Source organism: Sinohyriopsis cumingii, chromosome 8 (genome assembly GCF_028554795.1).
Source record: "Sinohyriopsis cumingii isolate HCF-2022 chromosome 8, ASM2855479v2, whole genome shotgun sequence".
Classification (NCBI taxonomy): domain Eukaryota; kingdom Metazoa; phylum Mollusca; class Bivalvia; order Unionida; family Unionidae; genus Sinohyriopsis; species Sinohyriopsis cumingii.
In genome coordinates, this window is record NC_142968.1 from 438,324 (window position 1) to 464,398 (window position 26,075).

The 26,075-nt window shown below is 42.0% G+C and overlaps 1 long non-coding RNA gene across 1 annotated transcript; it reads left to right on the top strand.

The window, feature by feature from the left end:
• Positions 1-3,340: 3,340 nt before the first annotated feature.
• On the top strand, positions 3,341-26,075 carry LOC149792839 (uncharacterized). The gene is made up of 2 exons (XR_016422641.1): positions 3,341-3,491; positions 25,222-26,075. It is a non-coding gene; the product is annotated as an uncharacterized LOC149792839 (long non-coding RNA).

A 26,075-nucleotide genomic window follows, 5' to 3' on the forward strand; every position in this document is an offset into this window, starting at 1 on the left:
TATTGTTTTAGTTGATGTCAATATTGTTGAAGATGCGCTAAAAATGAACAAATCTCCATGGACGCTAGGATACGCGATGACAATTCACTCATCTTAAGGATTAACTATTTCTGATACGCGAGTATGGATCGTAGATGATCGTATCGAATGGTCAAATTTAGTTTATCTCGCAGTGTCTCAAGTCAGACGAATATCTCGGCTGCGGAGAATTGTCATGGACGTTACAGAAACCACAGCCGGTGTCCTCGATCGCAATGATATAATAAGAAAAAAAAATAGCTGGTTATAAGCAAAGTGACAAAAAAAAAATAAACGCGATTTTGATCTTGATGATAAATTTATCAACACGTTGAAACAACGGCAGAATAATCATTGTGCAAGTTATACTTGTGTAATGCTGTGGCAGTACTCGAATAACAATCCACGACAATATTCCGTAGATAGAAAAGATAATCGTCTTGGCCATACACGAGAAAATGTGATGTTGACCTGTCTTGAGTGCAATCGGCGTAACGGAACTAATTAAGTGATCGCGGCGGTAATGCCGTATCTTCAGGAATTATGTGTAATTGTTCACTTGTAAATCCACGTTGAGGAGCAGTTGAATCCAGTCTGTAGATTGCAGGTCTGCCAGTAGATCTTGTTATGTTAGATATCTTGTGCGTCGTAATACTCCAAAAAGGATCAATCGCTCTTATTTTACCACCCTCAAGTTCACCGGGTTCATATTAATATCTTACAGTAACATTACCTAATACTGACTGCACTGAAAAATCACGTCGTTGTACGGGTATGTGTTTTGTAATTGCATTAATGGGTTTCATGTAGGTTGTTCGAGTAATGTAATTATTTAACGCGGTTATCACACTTGGTAATTTTGCAACCCATTCACGAGATCTTTTATGTTGAATGAATTCCTTCGTGTATTGATATCCAAATAACCGCTCAGCAAGTGTTGGATTAAATCGTTCAACGATCGCCTGATGACGATGAATTGCAGTGTGTACTCGTCTGATTTTGACATTATGTCGTTTCATCAATGATGATACTGGACCAAGAAATTCTTGGCCAGGATCAACCTGTAATAGTTGTGGCCATCGTAGACCACCTCGTTGATAAATTCGTTCAAACACAGAAGCTACTTCAGTCGCTGTCTTTGTTGATAATGGTTCTGCATTTTTGTACCTTCTTGCAACATCAACAAAGGTTAGCGCGTATTTGTATGTTATTTGACGTCTTCCAATTTTGATATTATCGTGTGGTAGAAACAGAATATCTGCTTGATGAACTTCATTAGGAACACTAACATCAGAATACGAGTACTGAATTTGTTTCGGTGCTGGTAGTTAATTTGCCATATTACCTGTTTAGATAACCACGCTTTAGCAGTATAATGTTTTACTTTTTGCTGCATAAGCGAGTTTACTAAGTGCTGTTCTGCCTTTCCAATATCCTTCTTATAGAATAATAAATCGATTCCATTTATACATTACCAGCCCCTAGCGCTAATTTACCTTTCATCGCGGATCTTACTAACCACTTAGCTAATGATTTTCTTATTTTTTATTTTTTATAGAATTTAGCGCGTGAATCAACTTCACATCTGCGATATGTCGCTGCTGCAGATCTTCACTTTTAATAGCCACATCATGAACATGACACGCTTTATCAATAGCGTTTATTGGATACTCACCTGGTTTTTGTTGATCCCGATTATCAAGCCTGATATCGAGTCGAATACCGGGACCGCAATAATTATATCCTGGTAGATGTTTTTCTCCAGGGTATTTAGTCCACGGAGTTCCTGGTAATTTTCCTAATTTTGCTGCAATATCACCTCCTAGTTTTTTTCTTTCTTTCTTTCTTTCTTTTTCTTTTAGGCTGACTTTGTCCCTGACTTATCAACGGGGATAAATTTAAATTTCTTTGTACCACACCGCGTACACTTACCCGTAAGTGCTGATATGTTATTTTTTGTTATAATACTTGTTAGTGTATTCGTCGGGGTACGGGTCCTGCACATCACACAATCTAAATCCATATTATATATAATATGGACGTAATTTATTTTTCTGCAACACGAAAGCAAGAGCCGATCAAACATCATGCTGCGCTACCAAATTCTATTATAATGATAATAATAGGACCATCTGGATTGGACAAGACACAACTATTACTTCATTTAATAATGAGATGGCTAAAATGGGAGAAGTTGTATTTGGTAGCCCCGTCTGTTGATGATCAGAGATGCTACGATGTGCTTAAAGATTTTAATTAAAACGCAAGATTACTGGATGACGTTATCGAGTTTATAATCGATATTGATGAAGCACTGTCTGTAGATGATTTAGATGGATTTATTAATAATTTGGTTGTTTACGATGATGTGACGCTGGACAAACAATCAAATCCAGCTAGGATATTTTCTCGTGGAAGACACAAAAATACTGATATGATTTATGTTGCTCAACGATATGTACAAATACCAAAAGTGATAAGAGATAACTGTAATATTTTAGTTGTGTTTAATGGAGTCGATACACATACGTTGCGAAATATTCATCAAACTTGGCGTGGCGGTGACATGGATATACTTAAATTTAAAAATTTCTTTTCACGAGCACAGTCAACCCCACACGGATTTATAACAATAAATTTACATGATCCTAGAACAAGATATCGTGTGGGTCTGGATAACATATTTGGTAAATAGCAGCAGAGGAGGTGCGACCTCAGGTTGGTTCAATTTTTGCAATGTAATCGCTATTGACGAGAAATAACGTGGATAACCCCAGGACGGACTCTTAGAGAGAAACGCTCGGAGAGAGTCCTCAATGTAGTTAGTTATTTTGATTTTTAAGGTTATTAATCCCTTTTTTAGGAATGTTTATTTCGGTATTTGGACGCTTCTACAAAAAGGTCTGTTCACCTCCTCTGCTGCTCAAACTCGTGTTGTTTGAAAGTATGTTCTGTAATCTTGTACATTAGATGCATGCTTGAGGAAACCATCTTGGCGATTAAGTCAACAGGGGGAGTTGAATCAAATGAATATGGACACCGAATCGTTTCTTTTCCAGCTAGGCACACCATTGGGCGCACGTGCGTATTGCCAAAAAATCAAAATACCAACCATACAGTAAGTACTAAGTGGCATATATCCCGCTGATGGAGTTCGATGTATGTGCCAGTACAAAGCAAAGTTAAATGTAGAATATCATGTACATGACGTTGCACACTCCCTAGTCATTGTATCTGTACTTGACGTGCATATCTTTTGAAAGGTGGAGTTTGCATATACGACACACGTACTTGACTAGTTCATTCCTTTTGAAGGGTGGAATTTGCATATATGACACACGTACTTTACAAGTGGTGAAACCCTCGTATACTAGATAACTATTTGAGTTGTACATGCCTCTTTTAGGATGAAACTCGACCAAATCCACACCTTCCCCGTGGCCGCTGATAATGGAACTCGTTCCTGTCGAGAGGTACTGCTTCCATCCATAAATCTTTCTTCTTTTTTTTCTTTCTTTTTTAAGCCGTACAATTTTGTATGTATCACGAAAGGAAAGCATGGACTTTTGTTATAAAAATGTGGTTTACATGAAGATTTTTAAATGCCTATGTTCAAGTATTTATTGTACTTAGTTTCACACTTTTATATACTTTAAAGAATTTTAATATCGTTACTGTTTATCTTTTTTATTTGCTTTTTTTTTTGGGGGGGGGCGACATTGTAAATTAATTATTGAAATTTTGGACTTAACTGTTTTTCATCTAGATTTGTGGTATACATATTTTACCACTAGATTTTGGCTATACATATTTAACAAACACAAATATAACTCTGAACATTATTAATGAGTCCATTTATGGTCGTCCCATGTAAAACGGACGCCTGGACACACGTAGTTTTCAGGAAAAGGGAATTTAAAAGGGAATTTAACAAAAACAAAATCTAAACTCTGTGTACCTTGAAAAGAATTGATTCGGCCATTGGGGCAACTTATGATTTTATGTTCCCATATGGGTTTTTTATATATATTTTGGCCATATAACTTCAAAGAGGTTAGCAGTAACTGTTCATTGTAACTCATTACGAATGTTTGGAATATCTTAGTAGTTAAGGGGGATCTTATAGGGTCTATGGGATTTATCATTAAAAACACCCTTGGGAACATATAGGGTCTATGTAAATTTAACATGGAGAAAAATCGTGGGAACATATAGGGTCTATGGGAATTAACATGGACAAAAACCCTGGGACAATATAGGGTCTATGGGAATTAACATGGACAAAAACCCTGGGACAATATAGGGTCTATGTAAATTTAACATGGTCAAAAAACCCTTGGGACTGTATAGGGTCTATGTAAAATTGAAACAGGGAGGGTCTCTATTTTTTTTATAAAAAAATAAAATAAAAAATAAAATAAAAAAAGGGGTAGGCAATTCAAAGGCTATCTATTTTCGAGAAATATGGGGCCCTGAAAAGGGCCTTTGGGTTTTCTTTTTCTTCTTCTAATTTCTTCTTTTTCTCCACCAAGTTCTTATTTTATCTCCTACACTCTTCTTCCCTTTCTTTTTTTTTCTTCTCCTCCTCTTCTTTCTTCTTCTCTTCCTCCTCTTCTTTCTTCCTCTTTTCATTTTCTTCTTCTTTTTCAATTTGTTCGTTCCATTTGCGTATTCTTATTATTTCCTCTTCATCCTACTTCTCCTCCTTTATCTCTTTCATTACACCACTAATCTTGTCCTTTGCTTTTCTCAAGTTATTAATTTCCATCTTTACACGATGGGGACTATAGGAATAATGGTCTTCAACGAGTCTTATTAGCATCTGTTCCATTATTCCTAAGTTGTCTAAAACGTCTTGCAAGGTTTGTATTTTGTCCATTTGGTTTGACGCCATCTTCTTTTTATTCTTTGCAGAATGGTTTGAACAACAAACACTGTGGGTTCTTATAGTGAAAGCGCGGACGTGAAGGAAAACATCCCCTAATAACATAAAATTGATCTTACCTAGATCATGACCTAACATCGCGCGGACGTGAAGGAAAACATCCCCCCTACTTTCTCATTTCATATAATATAACCACAACTATACTCTCTACATACGCTAAGAATCAATAAATAAACCCATAATCTACTATTCACACAAACTTACTTCATCATTTACAAACAAAAACACACAAACACACAAACTCATACACTCTCGCTATAAAAAAAGAGTTAGTGTTTATATTCACACTACCCTACCTGCACACATTGGCAAATGGATAGTTATTTCTTTTCCAGAGTATTGGGTAGCCCTTAAAAGGGCTGTTTTTTAACTCCAGATGCACCTATCTAATGGTTGCACCTTCCAGGCCTGGCGCCGCACACGCATCTTTGACTCCAGTCTCTTTTTACTTTTTGTCTTGAGAGTGCAGAGGCGGGATGATTCGCTTCAGCACCCCAATCCTCTGTCTCGGGAATATTGTATGACATCCTCTCTTCTATTTTTTTTTCTTCCTCTTCCCTCTGTCTTCTCTCCTCTTCGTTCTTTCTTCTTGCTTCTTCTACGATAGCCTCCGCTGATAGTTCATTTACTATGCGCCTGGCATATTCCAGGTGCATCTGGAGTTCTAACAGTTTCACTATTCTGCTATTCATTCTTCTGGCTGTGTTGATCAATCAACAAGGGTAGCTGGACTGCCGAACGAGTTTCAATTTATACTGAAAGCGCGAACGTGAAGGAAAACATCCCCCTAAAAACATAAAATTCATCTTACCTAGATCATGACCAAAAAAAACAACAACGCGCGGACCTAAAAGAAACACTCGTTCACTTTTTTATGCTACCCATCACTATTGTAAAATTTTTATAAATCACTTCAATAGACTATCCACATACGCAAAGCAATCCAATCTAACCCAAAATATACACCTCTAACAGCCAAAAAACAAACATCATTTTAATCTACTATCCATACCAACTTACTTAACCACTTACAAACACAATCACACAAACACATACCCTCTCATATTTTAAAAAGAGTTAGTGTTTATTTTCACACTACTCTACCTACACACATTGGCAAATTAATAGTTATTTCTTTTCTAGAGTATTGGGTAGCCCTGAAAAGGGCTGTTTTTTTGTTTTGCTATGGCATTCTTTTTTTTAGTTTCTAAGAATGCGATGTCCTCTGAGGATAGACTTTCTGGCGATAGGTCTGCTTCTTCGGAAAGAGAAGAAGAATTCTTTGGTGTCGATACGACAATCGACAAAGCCTCTGTCAGCTTCAGGTTGTTGCTGCTGTTGCTGTTGTTGCTGCTGTTGCTGCTGTCTCTGAAGTCTGTACTTCTCTGTCCATTCTTCTTTTTCCCTGTTCATTTCTTCTCGGAAGAGTTCTTCTATCAGGTTTTCAGTGATTTTTAACATTCTCACATTCTCTATTTCTTCTGGCTTCGGTATTAGACTGTGTCTGACCCTATGCAGATTCACGTAGGCTTCGTTGAGCTTAGCTAGTTTGGAGCACATCTTCTTAGGAGGATGAGTCGACAATGGATGGCTAGACTGGGAACAACCCGGTTCTTAAAGTTAAAGCGCGGACGTGAAGGAAAACATCCCCCACACGGTTTTCGAGCTGCAACGTTCATGAGAGGGATAGTAAGAAATGAAAGAGCATCAATCCAACATTCTTATAGCTAAACAAACCACAAAGGCATTTTTTTTTTCAAAACACAACATTTTTTATTCAAAAATCACTTAACACTAAACAACAACATTTCTAACATTTTTAACAATAATCCAACACTATAACATCAAACAATTTTTTTCAAATCACAAACATTTTTTCTCAATCTACAATCTACTTTAAACAGGGCTGACAGCGTTGTGAATGAAATTGTGATTTCCACTGTTGGAAATCATTAGGCCATTGATGGACACTACGTTTCCTAGCTTGAGACAAAAGATAAGCATAATGGTCACAAAACCATCGATCTACTTTCACATCGTTTCTAGCAGAAGAACGAGGATCGAAATGAGTCACTAAATGTTCTAAGGAATAGCCCAGGCTGCGATGATGCAGAAAATACACACAGTACTGTCCACACACCAAGGAATCTGTGCCTTGTAATTTCACGTTATTGAATCGGGTGGTCTGAGCATTTCTTCTCATAAAGTCGATGATATCGTCTTCCAAAGGGGGCAATCCGTACGAATCGAAATATTCCACACATCCTTCTTGAGGAAAGTGGGTTCCTGGGAGATGACTGTCGTCCGTGTTGATCACGTAAGCTTGATGGTCTTTAGGTTTGCGATGAGGGAGTTCATCTTTAGCACAGACGACAGGATTCCAAGAAGACGTATACGAACTGTGGTTCAAAAGGTAATAAAGTTCCCAGGTATCCATTGATTTGTGTGTTTTTTTTTCTTCACAGGTAATAATAAGTCGTCAATTCGATCCTGACTTTTTGCTTGAAAATGTCTGACGAATAAACGGTTATTCGTTCTGTTTCCTCACTCTGATTCAGGAGAGCTTCGATACGATGGATCTCTTGAGTGGTTAATGGTGGACAAGAATGTTCACGCAAGTCTTTATACCACTGGTGCAACACGTCTTTGTTCGAGATGAGACTCCAAGCTTCGTCCAGATACTCGTCCAATTTTTCTTCTTGACTCAACATCAGGCATTTATCGTGTTGAATTTGACTGGGATGATCGTTTTGACATCCATAACAATTTTTCTTGATCAATTCCGTCATTTTATCGACCAAGTGTTTGGCAAAACAGGAGACTAAATGCGCTTCTTGTTCTGGCCATCGGGACTTCATCATGATCACTTCTTCTTCCACAGTCTCCTCACATTCCATCTCCAAACTTTCTCCACTAGGTAAAGAGGGATAACAGTCTTCCATGGCTTCTAATAATCTAGAATGACTTCTCTCAAACTGTTGATTTCTATGGTATTATCGAATTCGGCATACAGGATGACGTTCACTGTCTGTTTCAGTGCTTCTGCAAACTGAAGTTCCACACGAATCTGGCCAGATTTTATAGGGTGGAAATGTCCCTCGTCGCTGCCTTGGTCTGGAGTGAAATCGAAAGCCCACAAAGCGTAGCCTCCTGCGTAATCTTCGTACGTAATGCCGTGACTGGTGTTGGTTCCTAACTGGCCGGTGGCTTCGTACAGGGACAAGTACGATCTCAAGTAATTCATCTTCTCGTCAGTAAAGTCAGGTTCGAAAGGTCGGGTACACAAGGTCTTGCCATCGCGACTGACTTCGATTTTCTTCACGTTGAAGTGTCGAAAGTTGAAAGGATTTTCTTTGAAGGCTCCGTTGAAGGTTGAATTCGAGACCATACCAAGGATTAAACGCTTGGGTAACTGTCCTTGGAACAGATGATCTTCGATCATGGAATGCTGTCCAGCAGGAATGGTGAACGTTTTCACTTCCACACGTCGTATGGGATACTTGGCGGTCGTTCTGCTCAACGTCTGACTGATGTCATTTCCCACTTTAGGTAACACTTCCACGCGTCGTACGTAGAGTTTGGCCTCCTCGATTTTGCTTTTGGGATTGATGTCAGCATTTTCAGCTATCAAATGGAAAGCGGCACTGCTACGATTCAGTCTCAAGCGGACATTGACCCCGTTCAGCAAATATTTCTCTTGCAACCACATGTCCAAATGCAAACGATCCATCAGTTCTAAACTCTTTCCATCTTTGATTTTGTTTCTTCGTTCTGTAAATCCCTCATTGTATGGTTTATTTTTATCAGTTGTAATAATTTCGAATGTTTCAAATTCGTTAGCTTCGTCAGGTTCCCATAGCACGCAGGCATTGAGATGGGTGTTCTTGGCATCTATTCCGTACGTCAAGAGATTTTCCAGGTAGGCACGATAAGGGTAAGTATCCATGCTGCTACTGACTAGTTTGTTATTCAAGTACAAGTCCACTGAGCTGAACAAGGAATGCATGAAATTGTTGACGGGAGCTACTGGCTCAGTGTCTATAGCATTTCCATCCTTATCTAGAACTTTGACTTTCAAGTACAAGTAACTGCTATTCAGATCGATGTAATCTTCGGGCTGTCCCTTGATTTCAAACTCGATGGGAGCGGAATCGGCCAGTGAGGAGACGGGGTGAAATTCCACCCACTGGGATTCTTGCATGGTCATCATGGTGGGGGGCATGGCAAACAGATCCAGTTCCGTCTTGGAACAGGCGCAAGACTCTCGGTGCATCATTTTTTTCTGTGTTTCAATAATCGAAAACATCTAAGTCTCGAACGGTTCTTCTTTTCTTGGCCTTTCTCGCTTGAAGTCTGGTGAAAGGGTGTTTTCTTCGTCGTCTCTTTCTGCCTTGTCCTTGCTGAATGCTTGACTCGGTAGCGTGCAGGGCATTTATAGGTGTGTCTCGTCGGCCCAAAAGGTCTTTGCCCGTTTGCAGCAAGACATTTTTGCCTGCCCTCATGAAGGCTTCTTTAGGGTTTTGTTTGTCGATGATGACATTTTGGAGAAATTCTTTGCCTTGTGTCAGTGCCGCATCTTTCAAGGCGTGCAATCCGCGTGTCACCATTGGTTTCAACACTGGGGCCACCGAACGAAAGGCCGATTTTAACATATCTCCTAAGCCGTGTCCTCGCTGTCGTGCAACCCCTTGGTACGCTGGATACATGACTTACTTACGAATCGTGAGAAAACCGTTTTCGAAAATGGAGTTTCACCGTGACTTTTCCTTTGGTGAATGGAATATTTTGTCCCAGATCTCCTTTTATAGCAATGTTGACCGTGTCCAAATACGACTTGCTGACAGGCAAATAATGAGGATGTACAAATTCCCGGTGGACGTGATAGGTATTTCCACCTTCCTGGTCACTGGTTGTGGTACTATCCACTTTGAAAGGAATGACACGCAGTAACGGTACGGAGGTGTGTCCCACCACGTTATACTCCACCACATCGGAGTACACGAACATTAAATTCAGTCCTTGGTTCAGTTCTACCGGTTTTCCAAAAGCTTTGTAAAAATCCATATTACTGTTGATCTTGGGGCTCATATTGTTTGTGACCATTGTTGAATGTCCACCCAAAATTTCAAACAAACTACCATTGAACCTGAAGGACAATGTGTCCGTATCTGGAAATTTCATCAGTAAGCGACGAGCCACTTTATGGTACTCCAGGGTGACACTTTTTTGGGCTCTGATCAGGGCTTTGCCAAAGGCGAACTCGAACCTGTCCGCAATAGTGTCCACCAAATGTTGGCCACTAAAATAAAACCCTGCTGGAATTTTCACGGTGTAGATACTGAAGGCTGGTTTGCTGGCTGGTCTTGTGATCCCTGAAAACCCGATGTCATTCATGGCTTCTTGTAATTGTTGGTTCAGGATTTCCACCTCAAAAAAGTTTTGTTTTTCGGTGATGTTTTGGATTTGTGTAGGATGAATCATTTCTACTAAAGCCACTTCCCAATGGGCTTCGTGATCTAAGGGGATGGCCTGAGGTAATTTAGCCGTGTAACAGCACAACGTGTTCTTGGGAAACACCTCCATGGAACTGTCACTGGGTAAGGTTAAGTAAAATTGGTTTTGGTGACTCATAATTCCAGAGTTCTGTGGCTGTCCGAGGGGTTAGTGGACGTCAGAGGCGTGTCTCCGTCTAAAATGGGGTTCTGATTGTGATTGGAGTGGTGACTGGCACTGGCACTGGACACAACGTTCCCGTTCGAGGAGAATTTCAGGGAGGGATTGGGAAGCAGGTAACCGATGCAACTGCTCAATAAAATGGTCCACAATTGTTTGTCTCCTTGTTGCAAACTCAAATTGGCGATGGCTGCCCCGATGACACAATACACCACAAAGATTTGGCAGAAAAAGACGATTTGCGTTTCAGGCACACGTTCTCCACACCACACCCACAAGGGTTGTTTTTGTAAATCTTGCACAGAAGAACTGGGTGAAGAAGGAGTGGTCGACGTAGCTGCGTCTGATGTGTGAAAGGGCATGATGGTCACTTCTTTTTATAGTCGATGACTTGCGAAGCGTCGATCCAAGAATCGAAACTGGGTGGATATCCTTTCCAACGTACTTTGACTTCTTTGACACGTCGTTTGCCCACTTTACGGGTTCTGCGTTCGAGAATGCTTTCGATGTCGTACACGTCGTCTTCTTTTTTGTTGACACGTTGTAACTCGGGCAAATAAAACGTTCCTTTGAGTACTTCTCCGTTCATGTCTTCCAATTTATAGACGGCAGGATGACGGCCATGCACTCGTCCAGTGACGCGAAACAATTCGGTCGTCCAGTTAGGTAAGTAACCTTTGTCGAAAGTGCGTTTGGTTTTGCCAATGCGCACCCAATCTCCTACGGCCAACTCTCCACTTTTCTTGGGGACAGCCCTCGTCGGGGACGTACCGAACAGACGCTCGAACACCAGCACTTCGTTCTCGGGAGTCACGTCTTGCGGGGCACGTCCGATGCTTCGATGGTAAGATTGGTTGTACGTTTGCACCAGATGCGGTAAGATGTCGATGTACTTCAGAGTGTGGTGATGCGTAAAATATTTCCACATGCGTTCTTTCAAAGTGCGTTGAAAACGTTCCACGATGCTGGCTTTGGTTTCACGATTCTCGGTGGTAAAAAAATGAATGTCACGTTTCTTTAATTCTTTTTGGAAAGCTTGGTTCAGAAATTCGGTGCCTTTGTCCGTTTGCCATCGAAGAGGGTGACGACCGCTTTGTTTCAACACCCGTTTTAGGGCTCGCACTAACTCGCTGCTGGATTTGGAAGTCAAGGGCACGACCCAGGCAAATTTGGAAAAGACGTCGATGACACAAAACAAATATTTGTAGCCACGATTGTAGCTGGCCAAATGAGAGACATCGGCTAAATCGGCTTGCCATTGATGATCGATGCCTTCCACTCGGGTGCGACTTCTGGCAAACTTGCGTCGAATGGGTTTGTGTAAAGTGTAGGTAGCTTGTTCTTGTAACCATCGTTGCACTTGAGGTAAACGGAGACTTTTCAGTCGAGTTTTGGCAGCACGATACAATTTTTGAACTCCTGCGTAACCTGCAGGATGGGAGGGATCGTAGTAAATGCTGGCTAAGACTTTTTCCATTTTTTTGTGTTGGTTGGTGTGTTAATAAGGCACCCACTCTTGGAAGAGGCTACTCTTTTTCTCTTGGGGTATTTTCTTGGATTGCAAGGCTTTGCGTGTGCGGCCAGCAATAGGTGTTGAAGAGGAGGAGGATGTCTGAGCAGGGGATATCGGTTCTTGTTTCACTTCTGTCTTCACTTCTGTCTTCACTTTCTTTTTCTCTTGTGATGAAGAAGGGGTGGCCATCATCTTTTTAATCCATCCAATTCTGGAGGTAGGTGGTGTTGTTAACTTGCGTACTTTTTCTGGTGGAGTTTGAAACCCTTCCTCTTCTTCTCCTTTTTCTGTCTTAGTCACGGGTACTGGTGGTACTGGTGATGGTGTTGAACTTTTCATCAAGGTCTTAAAATCTTTTAGAGTGGGTAAAGCTGTTTCGTCTAAAGCTTTCTGGTGAAAGAGTTGCAGTCGTTGCAAGAGTTGACCGTACTTTTGCGATTTTTCTGTTTCGGACAAATCTTGGCGATCCATCAAGGATTGCAATTCGTGTTGTAACTGGGACATCTCGCTCAAATTGGGATTGGGAGGTAAATGCGGGGTGCGTTGTTCTTGCCACCGATGGTATTCCATCCATCGTTTGTAAGGCACTAAAGCTAGTTTTCGTCCTTCCATGGGGGTTGTCAGGGGTCGATTCTGAGATCTTGGAACTTCCGAGGCCTTTTTATCTTGCTCCCACCAGTCCTCCCAACATGGTTCCCAAGACTCCTTTCAGTATGGGGCCTAACAAGAGAGGTAAAATGCCTCCACGTTGGACCAACATCTTCTTTTTTTGACGAATGGGAATTTTCTTTCGAACCATTTGGCGAAGAACGTGACGATGTTTGCCTAAGCATTGTTTCTGGTGTTTGGACAAAGGGATCGTGCCTTTCAAAACGTTCAAACAACATTCGCACACGGTATCGATGACCTCTTTGGAGGCCGTTTGAATGAGTTTTTTTCGTAGGGGTGAAGAAGCTTTGGACAGGACAGATAACATGTCCCCATGTTTAGCTAAACGTGGTGGCAGTCCTTTCCTTTTCTTTCCTTGGGGTTTTCTGGAGGGTGACATTTTTGCTTGTGGGTTCCGGGACATTCACCGAACAGACACTAACGTCGATGACTTAACGCACACCCTTTTATCTTTTTTTTGGGGACTATCGCTTTGTCATAAAGGTGACAATGTTTTTCCCAAAATCGCCAAGGAATCCTCCCCTTTGTTGACGCCTCTTTTTCTTGGAACGACTGTGTCTTTTCTTAGGGTAATGTCGATGCTTGGCTAAGCGCTTTGTCGGATGACGCGTCTGCCTTTGTCTCTTTCTTTTGTGGCTTCTTGGAGGTGACATCTTTTACAAGTTCACTGATACCCCGACTTGGTCACAGGCTCTTTTTATACTGGAACGCGTCGCCACTGATTGTCTTTACGTTTTATCAGTTTGAGGACAGGCATGACACGTCGTGCAGGGGTACGCAACGGACTAAATCGAGCCAGTTCTTGCTTGGACAAATCCAGTAAACTTTGTAACATGCCCGATCTTTCTTGGACTTTGATTTTGGGAGAAGGTACTTTGTGAGCAGCAGCCACTGCCACTAAATTGGAGGGTCCTGCCACTGGGGAAGTTCTTTTGGGGGTCATCAACGGAGATGTTCTTGGTGTGATCAACGTCTCCAAGTACTCTTCAGTTCCTGGTGACATCAACGGAGAAGTGGATGAACGTGAGGATGCCGGAGACGCAGTCACTGCCGTGGCAGGTCGTGGTTTGCGAGTGTAAGGTTGCGTCCTGGCCGAAGTGCCTCTCTTGCGACTAGTTTTCTTCTGTGGACTTTTCTTTTTCTGAGGACTTTTTCTCTGTTTCTTTTTCTGGGGGCTTCTTTTCTTTTTCCGGGGTGGTGGTGTCTGGTAAGAGGAGGGTCCTGCCACTGGAGAAGTTATTCTTCTTGGGGACCTAGTCTTTTTCTTTTTCTTCTTGGGGCTTCGTTGGACTTTTGTCTTGGGGATAACTTTGGGGGCATTAGGATCCCATCTTAAGAGTGAGCGAATGATGACCCCTCCTAGAGTACCGCTCCCTCCAGGTTTCAAAATGATTTGTTTTTTGGTTTAAGTGTCGATGCGGGGATCGGCCAGTTGGACCAAAGCGACTTTGTTTCGATCGAAAAAGCGTTTGGTTTGATGAGGAATCTGAATGATTCCTTGGAGTAATTGACGTGCCGTCACCGTGAACCATCGTAAGACTTCTTTGAGACTAGCTTCTAAGACACGGGCTCGTGTTTGTGGATTTTTTTCTCGACTGATGCCATACAAGGCACGAATCAATATGACGGGAAGATGCGACTGAAGGGACGTCATGTTCACACTGTGTGAGACAGACGAAAAAGGGTCTGAGGTTTTTATAGATTTTTTTTCATGGGGAGTGAAATGAAGTCGAGGACGGAGACGTGTACAGGACAGGCCCTCCGTCTTGGCACCAGTGGTGAAACAAGTGGGTACGAAATCGCAAATCCTCGGGAGTCGTCGTCGAGTGGCATCGTCGTACGCCTGAGTCAGCCAAGGCGTTCCTAACTGTTTGGCTAAGACTTGCACTTGCGATTTATCTCGAGGGCTTTTAAACAAGACCACGTAATGCGCATTGAGACTGATGGTGCGATGGGCTTTACTTTGTTGAAACAAATTTTGGGTGATGTAAATGACACTGGCATTACGGTGATGCCCTTTGCGCGTGAACCACAATTTAATTTCTTCTTCGTCTTCTCCTAACATGTCGTCGAAAATGACCAAATGGGTTTGACGGGAGTCAGAGACGATGCCGTCGTCTTCTTTAGGAATGCCTTCCACAAACACGATGGAATCGCCTTGACTTTCTCGCAAGAGGCTGTACGCCGATTGCCACTCTTTGTAACACCACACGATCCGTTGAGGGGGCCGATCGATCAAATGATGTTTATGTTCGATCAAACGTTTGACGAATTCGGTTTTGCCTGAACCGCTAGGTCCAGCAATGAGCATGTTAAAGGGATGGCGAAGATACAAAGCCTCCCAACTGGCACGATCTAAGTGTTCGTCGATGACTTTGACAGTAGAGGAAGAGGGAGCAGAGACAGTAGAGGTAGCCATGGTGTGAGAAATGTCACTTGTGACACGAAAACAAACAAGACAAGAGTTTATATACTTTTTTTCAGAACACGTTTATTGAATGTTTTTTTTTTCAAACATGAATACGAAAGACAAAAATACATAAAAGCCAAAGGCTTAAGTACAAGGATAAAAGGCACATGATAACGATGAACGTGGAATAAACACAAGTGTCTGTACAACATGTTTTGGGTAATGTTCTAACCAGTTCTATAGTAGGGGGTAAGGTCACACAAGTGTCCTCCCGAAAGGGTCTTTCAGGTCTGTCCACGACAGTCCTGTCCTGGGTGACGGGTTCTTCTGGCACCGTCACTAACACGGGTTGAAAAGTAACTTTTTTCCTTGAACAACTCTCGTGCATACTGGGCCACTTCTTGGGTCCAAGCCTCAAAATCCCATTCTTTCCAGGCACGGACATCTGTCCAGTGGGGATGTAAGTCACAAGCTACACACACATCGTCATACACGTCTTGGGTAGCTAAAAGTTGACGAATCTTTTTTTCCCGTAGAGGTCGAGAAGTATCCAGATGAAAACGCAAGGCTTTGAGCAAAAGGAGTTTTTCGTGACCATTTAAGGCCATGGAGGTGGTAAATACTGATCGTAAAGAGTCCACAAAGAATTGGCTGGTAAACGAAATCCCAGAAAACAAGTCACTAAGACACACACCACTTGTCGTCCCAAATTGAATGGATACAGTTCTTGTAATAATCGATGGTAATGATTCACGGTTTGAATATGGTCATTGAGTTCCTTCCACGGAATCTGTTGGATGACATGTGACATAAGTCGTGGCATGGCAGCCTGTTTTTATAGTCTCTTTGTTTCGGAAACAATACACGTACTTTCTAGCCAGAGATCTTCGTTCTCCAGTAGGGAATCTAAATCTTGCATACTGTAACCGAAACTTCAGAGTTCGTTTAGAAGTTTCCTCTTCCTCTAAGTAGATTCCACGTAAAATATGTTGATAATCCTTTAACTTGTCTTCCTCAATGTATTGCTGTAGGTGAATCTCGAAGTAACCAAAATAATGAACATTTCGATCATTCACTAACTCAAAGTGTTGAACAAGGTCTGACCACTGAAACAATTTCTGACGAATCAGTTCTCTTATACCATTCAGGTACCAGTGGTTAAAGATCTGGTGACGTAACGGATGCAATTGTTCTTTACGTTTGACTTGTATTTTCACCAGCTCTCGGTAAATGCGTTCTCTCAACTCCACAGGCAAAGCACGAATGTTCTCTAGCAAAGTATCCATGAATAGGTCATACTAAATCCTCTTTGGTCTGACACAAGAAATGTACTGTTTGCACAAACATGGTTTCACTTCAGTGTCAAATTTAAATCGTTGAGTCACTAATCTACACATTACAATTCGTTCAGAAGTTTCCTCTTTCACTAAGTTGACATTGTGTTCAAGATGTTGGTAATTCGTTAACTCTTCCTCTGGAATTCGATGCAGTACGTTTACAATGATGTAGGTAGAATCGTCCATACCAAACCAATCCTTTTTAAAACTAGACGATCGTTCATCAATGTCTGTCCGATGAAACACTTTCAATTGAATCAATCCTTGTATAGCCTTCAGGTACCAGTGGTTCAAACACTGGTGACGTAACGGATGCAATTGTTCTTTACGTTTCACTTGTATTTTGACCAGCTCTCGATAAATGCGTTCTCTCAACTCCACAGGCAAAGCACGAATGTTCTCTTGTAAAGTATCCATGAACAGATTATTATGGTAAGAAGTTACTTCAATGTCTCGGTCCCACTAAAGGTAAGTAATGACAATTCGGTGACCATCGAGCATGTTCAACGTAGGCCGAATCTTGCGGTTCCCAGTGGTGAAGTGACACACCGCAACTGAAGCACTTGACTTTATCTCCTTCGCCCAAGTAGAAAAATCCGGCTCTGGCTAATTCTTCGGGGGTCGGTCCTCCCAGATACTTAGGCCATTTTCCTTTGAACGATTGAAGACGATTTTCAAAGTCGCAGTATTCCGACAAACGCACAGGAAACGAATATTCGTTTTTCACAGGTTCGTTTCGATGAGGGTTGGGTGACATGAACAGGAGTTTGCTCAGGGCTGGATGACATCCGTAGGGGGGTAGACGTGAAGGTGAACATTCCCCTTTAAAACGAAACCCAGTAAAATCTCCAAGAGGACGAGCGGCATCACTTTCGCATCCCACAGGTTTGACACGCACAGCATCACTTTCCATGATAGGGGTAGGGGCACTAAAGTTCCCATGATGCTTTACGGCATCGCTCAGGTCACAAGGTACAGCATCGTATCCATCGCAAGGCTCACAATCGCACTCGTCTGCAAACTCCGTTACGCAATTACAATGGTAACCACATGGACAATCACAGTTTCTTTCCGGACATTTTCCGTCGCAATGTCTGGGTCTTATCCATCCAATATTAGCCACACTAGAGGAAGATACAACTTTTTTACAATCCCCAAACTGGAACGATGTCTCTTTCAAAGTATTCATCTTGTTCGCTCGGTCTTGGTAGTCACAATGAACTATCGATCTTGACCATAGCCCCTTTTTATACTAGTCGCAATGCAGTCTCCAGCTTGTACATCTTTCCTTTTTTACGTTTTTTATGTCTTGTTTCGGAAGGTACCGTCTCTAAGGTACCGTCAACATTGTACCGTAGTGTAATGGGTGTAAAGGCCATAGAAAGGTAAGGGCAGTGCGGAGACCATCGAGTATGTTCCAGAATAGCTGAATCTTTATAGATACATAGATCCATTCGTAACTTCAGTCCGCAAGCGAAACACTGTACCTCGTATCCCAATCCTGACTCAGGTCCCAAGTAGACAAATCCTGTTCTAGCTAAAACATGCGAAGAAGGTAATCCTTCCCTATCCGTAGGCCATTTCTGAAACGTGTCCAATCGACGGGCACAATCACAATAGTCAGGTAAGAAGACTGGAAAATGGTAGGGTTTGAACTTGGAGTTCTCATCGGGTTTCTCACTCGATTCTTGCTGTGGCGAAGTCATCTTTCTGGTGGGTGGCTATCCTCTTACAACCAATGTTTTATACCAACGTGTCCATACGGTAAGGTGAAATGATTGGGAAGTCGAACTCGCTTCTGGTACACGATTTGATAAACTTTTTCCAAAGGTCGACTGACGATGTGGTGAGTGGGTAAACGTACAATCTTGTTCGGTTGGTAAGTGGTCACTTTAAAGTTTCCATCCTCTTCCGATTGCAAGGCTTCTTTCAATACCCCAAAGTTGACCACTCGACTGGTACGATGATTCAGAGTCAGTCCTTTCACTTTGCACGTCGTGTGCACTTCTCCTTGTTTGTCCCGGTATTCGTAGCCGTAATTTTTGGGACCGCCACTGACGAAACTTAGAATCTTGTCGTCGGGATGCTCGTCTGTCCAGGCTCCTAAACGGTCTCCTTCGATGTCAGGGTGATGTTGAATCGGGTGATGGATGTAAATGCAACTGTCCGTGTCAAAGTACAGGACGCGTTCTTCTAACAGTTCTAAAGCTTCGTACAATTTTAAGCGAGCATGGGCTGTCACGTAAGCCGCAATGATGACATTTCCAAAGGGGTCGTCTTGTACAAAGTCCAGATCTTCTTCGTAAATCCTCGCGAACGACGTCCACGTGTTTCATGAATTTGGTTTTGTCGTGAATCATCTGAAAGTAGCGGGAAGGTTCTGTCAAATATTCCGTCTTGGGTAAACACGGGCGTTGTGCCATTTTACCCCACAAGCAATTTAACATCACTTTGGCAAACGATCGCCTGCCTTCGTTTTTCTCGATGTGGTCTAAAGTGATGCCTTCTTGTTCGTAGTATTTCTCTTTGAATTGTATTTGGTCTTCGGGAGTGTGACACCAGGAAGGATAGCCGCTGGCTTCTTGCTTCAGTTTCAAAAAGGCATCCACGTAGTCTGCGAAAATGCCTTTCTGAGTGGGGTCACCCTTATGGTATTGTTCTGTCTTGGGAAAGTGGCAAAGTTCGTACACTTCTAACAGTTGGTATCCCATGTCCAGAGCTTTGAACAATTCTACGCTGACCCAGGTTCCCGTCAAGGCCCGTTCTTCCTGGCTGTGCTGACAAGGTTGGTCTTGGTTGCACGTTTCGGCACAAGTACGGCACAAGGGAAACATCAGTTTGCCTTGACAATGGTGAGGTAAGACGGGATGGTATAGGTTCGTGGGAGGCAAAACTTTACACTTGATCAAGCCTTCGTATTGTCGAATGTTTTTCAGGTCGATGTGTTCCGTTAACAATTGCGGGTGCCCTACAGGAAAGCGACAATATTTGCACACGTAGGGATACAGCGAACACACGTCCAAGTATTTGATTTCTTCTCCTTTCTCTTCGTCGGTTTGGTACAGCAAACAGGTGGCATTGGTCCTTCCTCCGTACAAACTATCCCTCGGGTTCAGCGGGTCCATGAACTGGTAACTTTCCACGAGGCGTTTAAACTCGGGATCGGTTTTCATACGGTGATCGTACTCGTGTTCCCACATTTCCACCACTTGGTATCCTTGCTGTTCCAACTTTAGGCGTCGCTGACAAGTGTCCTGGTACAAGTCTTCCATGGTTCGTTGTAAAAACTGATTTTTAGTGCCACGGTCAGGGTAACAGACGGGACATCCGTGAAATAAGCAACCGTTAAACTCGTACACGATCTTGGGGTTTTCTAAGTCCCAGCCATCGACCGAATACGTTCCGATGGTCTTTTCGCCCCCTCCGTTGCGGGCATGCTGAATCCACTTGTCTTCCTTATCGCACAAGTAATGTAACCAATGTAGGGCTTTGACCGAGTATTGACGCTTGACATAGTGGGTCGTTTGAATCGTTGTCGATACACTAAGGAACACGCTTTGGCAATGGTGCAAGCTTCTTTCAAAGGATCGACCCCTCCGTGTTCCATGAACAGTTCTCGAAATTTTCCACAGCAACGCCGTAAAATGTCCACGTCGGAACGACAATACTTTAGCATTTCTTCCTGAAAGTCGAAAGGGTCCGAAGCGTGAGCCTGGTACCAAGCGTAGAAAGCTTCTCGTTGTTCGGTACGCATGTTGTCGGGGTCGTAATAGTGAGCCTCGGGCAAATGGGGTAGAACGGCGTGTTGATTGGCTTCCGTATTGAAAAAGTGTGGAAAGTACCCTTTAACCATTTCTGTCATTCCAAACGTTTTAGGCATTCGGCTCAAAGGCATGGCCAAATAGCTCATCGAATCTTTAAACTGTACTTGTCCCACTTGCATGAAAATGATTTTGGCTCCGTTCAAAGTCACTTTAGGACGCTCGGTGCCTTGTTCCGTATAGTATCTGAGAAGAAACTGTCCATCGTATCCGGAGAAATTGTGAGCCATCACCGTGGCATGACGATGACAATCTCCGTAACGTTCGATGTCCTCTTGGCTCCACGTCTTGTCGATGGAGTCTAAGACCCATTTGGCAAAATCAGCTAACGTGTTCGGTCCCCGAAAGATTTTTTCACGCCCTCCAGGAATCTTGCTGCAGAGAGGGCAATGACTGAAGATAGGTTCTTGAATGCACTTCTCGCACGCTCGATGAGCCACGCAGAAATTAGGAATGTGAATGCCAGTCTCTTGCATGCATTCGAAATCGAAAAAGATGAAATTGCCTTTCTTCTTGTGACCGTCCTCTTTCTCTGGTGGGGGTTGGTATTTTTGCACGTAACATTGGTGTTCCAAGTCCACGATGTGGTGACAAATGTGACATTTTTTCTTTCCTGAACATACGTGTGCCTTGGTATTATTGATACGTATGACTTGTTCACACGTAGGGCACAATCTCAGGAGTTGACAAGCACATTTCTTCTGTGAACCTTGCGTTTTCAGATGTTGTTGGTAACAGGTAGGGCTGACAAACGTACGCAGACAAGTTGAACAAGGCACTGGTTCTTCGCTCAGACAGGGTGAAGAGGCCAAACATCCTGAGCATTTCGATCCACAATGCTTGTGTTGCTCTCGATTATTATAACCATGGTCACATTTCTCACAGTAATAACCGTATCCCAGGAATCCGGTGATACTGGTAATGGTATCGAAATGGTCATCGTGATGATAAACGTGAATGTATTTTCCGTCCTTAAAATCTTGCCCTCGAAACAACAAAGACCCGCGCACTTCTTGAGGGTACACTTTCAAGGTGTATCGTGGAGCTAGGGCATCTTGCAATTTTTGCATCTCAGGTATGCCACAGGGTGTGTCTTTGGACATGCCAGCTTGTCGTAACAGGAGTTCTGCTTCACTTCGTTGTTTGGCTCGGTCCGATTGTCGAATGTTCTCCCAGTCTCTTTTCCATTCTACCGTGTCGTTCTTGTTGGCATAGGTTCGTCCCACCACGATGGCACGGGCTAAACACATCTGGTCATGAGGATTGTGAATTTGGACAAGGCTACGCTTAACGCTGCGAAGGTCATTCACCAATAACATCTTTTTGCGTCCGGTTCCTTGAGGAGGAGAGACGTGGGTCATGTCCAATGTGGCTTTTCCATCGGTGATGTCAAACTGGTCATTAGATTGTTGCACGTGTTGAATCTTGTCCATGACTTTGGAAGCGGTCAATTCTTCAGGGGTGCTAAACTCGATCCAAACAGGGGATTTCAAACCGTCGTGTTGTATGGAAAGTCTCAAGCGATCGTCTTCTTTGGGTTGACATTGTCGCTTGAGTGCAGTGAGCAGAGAATCCCATACTCCGGTGATGAACCCTTTTGCTTTCTCTAACGGTACTTCGGACTTGAAATCTTTAAACTTCACCGTGTATTTGTAAGCCGTGGTTCTAAATTTTCTAGAGGAGCGCTTTTCCGTCTCTCGAATGGAATAGTATTTTTCAGGGTTGACTAAGGGTGGTGAACTTGGTTTAGAGGGTTCTGATTCTGGTTCACTCATGTCCTCTTCAAAATCACTGGCATGAATTTATGCCAAGATTTCAGCCCTGGTACGAGGCGATAGATCACGTTTCTGCCTCTTACTTTCTTTTTCTTCTTCTTTCTTCTCGAATGAATTAGATCGTTTCATCTTGAAAGCAAAAAGTCAAATGACTCAAGTTCAAAAACCATGAGCTACTTTATAGTCATAGCAGACCAGCGTATATAAAAGGGTGTGTGTCTTATCCTTTCACTATTCATTTCACTCTCAAGCCGAGCACAACGATGGAAGAGACTAACCAGATGGAACGTTTCGTCAGAGCTTTGCGAGGGGTCATTAGAAAATTCTCTTCAGACCAGCCTACGGACTACTCTCCTTCCTTTCGAGATAAAAGTCAAGATACTTGCTATATCTGCCAGAAGAAAGGGCATTGGTCTTCAGAGTGTCCAGATCGTCAAAAAAGAACAAAAACAGGGGCTAAAAAGACAAAAGTCAAGATACCTGTTATTATTGTAAAGAAAAAGGACATTGGTCTCCAGATTGCCCAAAAAAGAAACAAGAGGAGTCAGAAGAAAAGAAGGATTCTTCAGAAGAAGAGAGGGATTCTTCAGAAGAAGAGAGGGATTCTTCAGAGGAAGAAAGCAGACAGGTGAAGAAAAAGAAACAGGAGAAGAAAAGAAGAAGGGAAGAAAGTGAGGAGGAAGAAGAGGAAAAGAGTGTGACAGTGAAGAAATTCAAAAAACAGAGAGACTAAAAAAGGAGAAAGAAGAAGTCAATGAACTTTAAATTAAAGTGTTGTGTTGTGAATTGGATTGTAAAAAATGGATAAAAGAATAAATGAATGATATAAGGTAAGAGTCTTTGAGTTTTGATTTTAAAATAAGAAGCTACACTCACGCACTCATACAAAGACACGTACTATAGGGTAAAATGGGTGGGTTATTTTTTTTTTTTGAGTTATTGGCAAATTGAAATTGTATTTCTTTTCGAGATATGTGGGTGGCCCTGAAAAGGGCCTTTTTTCTTTATGACGTAGGGGTGAGTTTAAGCAATCAACTTTAACTGCCTTATGCCTTTGCCACGGCCAAGGCCTACTTCTGGACTGCGTAATGTTGATGATGATGATAATGATTGGGTTGAAATCACTAAGGGTGGTACGGTAGGCTTAGTCACAGGGTTGACGTGTTTAGCTCGGGAAGGTCGTATTCTCTTCGGTCGTGATAAAGAAGTCTGATACATTTGTTTCAGACTTCTTAACTCCGCTAAAATGTCCAACAGTACCGTAGCCGTTTGATTTTCACCCTCTTGTTTCTTTGCGGCTACTTCTTCTTGCTGTTTTTTTTTTTCTTACCTCTTCTTCTTGTTGCTGTTGCTGTAAGAGAAAAGCCTGTTCCGCTTCCTTTTGTCGTTGTATAAATTTCTCCAATTCTTCTTTCTGTCTCTGTCTAAAATTCTCCACTTGCGGTAATGAAGAAGGTAACGAAGGTTCCGGAACAAATTCTTGCGAGGAGAGAAAATCGACAAAATCCCAATTCACCTCTTCTGAAAGTAAGTCCGGGTTCCCTTGGGCGGTCTCCCCTGCTGGTGCACCCCATTGGATCGTTTTCTGAGTTTCCGTCATGTTGAATCACTGTCGCATAGATTGACTGCACACAAGCGCTAGCGAATCTATATAGACTACGTGACGTCACAGACTGCTCTCTTCGGATTGGATGCGGGCTGACTGAATTCTGTAACGCGTGTTCGGCTTGGTGAATGAACTCAATCCGTTTCAATCCTTTCTGTCCCTATAAATAAGCGCAGTTCACTGCATTGATTCACCTATTGTCGGAGCCTCAACATGTGGACAGACGTTGAATCTTCAACCCTTGTGTCAACAATGATGTTCAGGACGGACATGCTCATGTATGTCCGATCCAAGTGGACCGTTGTCCACAGGACCAGCAGCAGCCTGTGGATAAGAAGAGTCTATATAGAGAGACAAGGTTGCCTCAAGAGGACTCTGATGTATGGCCCTGCTGTAAGACGAAGTTTGAGGACAAGAAGATGTCGCAAATGCCCTTTATGTTAAGGGCATATTAACATAAAGCAAAGGCCCTTTTCAGGGCCAGCCATATTTCTCGAAAAGAGATAGTCTTTCCATTGCCTACCCCTTTTTTTATTTTATTTTTTATTTTATTTTTTTTTAAAAAAAATAGAGACCCTCCCTGTTTCAATTTTACATAGACCCTATACAGTCCCAAGGGTTTTTTGACCATGTTAAATTTACATAGACCCTATATTGTCCCAGGGTTTTTGTCCATGTTTATTCCCATAGACCCTATATTGTCCCAGGGTTTTTGTCCATGTTAATTCCCATAGACCCTATATGTTCCCACGATTTTTCTCCATGTTAAATTTACATAGACCCTATATGTTCCCAAGGGTGTTTTTAATGATAAATCCCATAGATCCTATAAGATCCCCCTTAACTACTTATCTTGGTTACGTTATGGTAAATAAAAATAGGTATAAAGGTTGAATCGATTGTCATGAGCACACGCATTTCAGTTTTTGCTAGTTTTCAAACCTTTTACCTAATAATTACAATAATACATGTACTCATAGCAGTTAGAATTAATTACAATTATAGTTTGTCTTCTACTTAATGTCATGTAATCAAAATGCAATGTATAAATGCCGAGGATGGGAACAAACAGCCAATTAGTTCTTTTCATTCGTTATTGTGTGTAGTAAATTGAATGTATATAAGTCCGTTGGCTTATCGAGCATAAATATTTATTGTCTTAAGATGCAATGTGTTGTCACTGGAACTTATCTGTTTACCCTGATTTATATGCTTGTAGTTATCTTTATTAATGACAAAAATCTCTCTGAAAATATGAAATAGTCTTATTCTTCACACTTTCACCAAGGACACAAGTTCGTCTTATATTTCATACAGTCACATCAAGATACACTTGTTCGTCTTATTCGTCAAGAAACACTTGTCTTATTCTTCACACAGTCACAGAAAGACACTTATTCGTCTTATTCTTTACATAATCATGGAAATACACTTGTTCGTCTTATTCTTCACAGCCACATAAAGACACACGTTCGTCTTATTCTTCATACAGCCACGGAAAGACATTTGTTCGTCTTATTCTTCATACAGCCACGGAAAGACATTTGTTCGTCTTATTCTTCATACAGCCACGGAAAGACATTTGTTCGTCTTATTCTTCATACAGCCACGGAAAGACATTTGTTCGTCTTATTCTTCATACAGCCACGGAAAGACATTTGTTCGTCTTATTCTTCATACAGCCACGGAAAGACATTTGTTCGTCTTATTCTTCATACAGCCACGGAAAGATATTTGTTCGTCTTATTCTTCATACAGCCACGGAAAGATATTTGTTCGTCTTATTCTTCATACAGTCACATAAAGACACTTGCTCTTCCAAAAATGTTGGTTTGCATCAATAATACACGCTAGATCCTCGTTTACGTTTGGTTGGGGGCGGGGTTGGGGCAATGTCTGTCTCACCAGATTAGCATTATGTTTGAAGGACAAAAAAGATAAACCAGGATCATGTAGGCTTGGGATCACAAAAGACCAAAGTATATGATGTGTATACTGTCGCTGGAGATTATCGAAATCTTTTTGACGTTGTTGTCGAAATATTTGAACCGAATAGCATCATCATGTTACAAATTAAAGAACATAAAACATGACGCTCTAATAATTAATGCACAGATGAAAAACATGTCATATATGAGAACAGATATGGCAGCCATTCTGTACAATAAAATGTTTGGATAGGAAAATGCCGTGATAATATATATTTCAGCATACGTTCCAGAGTGCACGATTTCAATACGTTTTGTCGACTGAAGACTAGCTACAATTCAAACGTCTTGCTCGTTGGGATAAAAGGGCCGCAAATCCA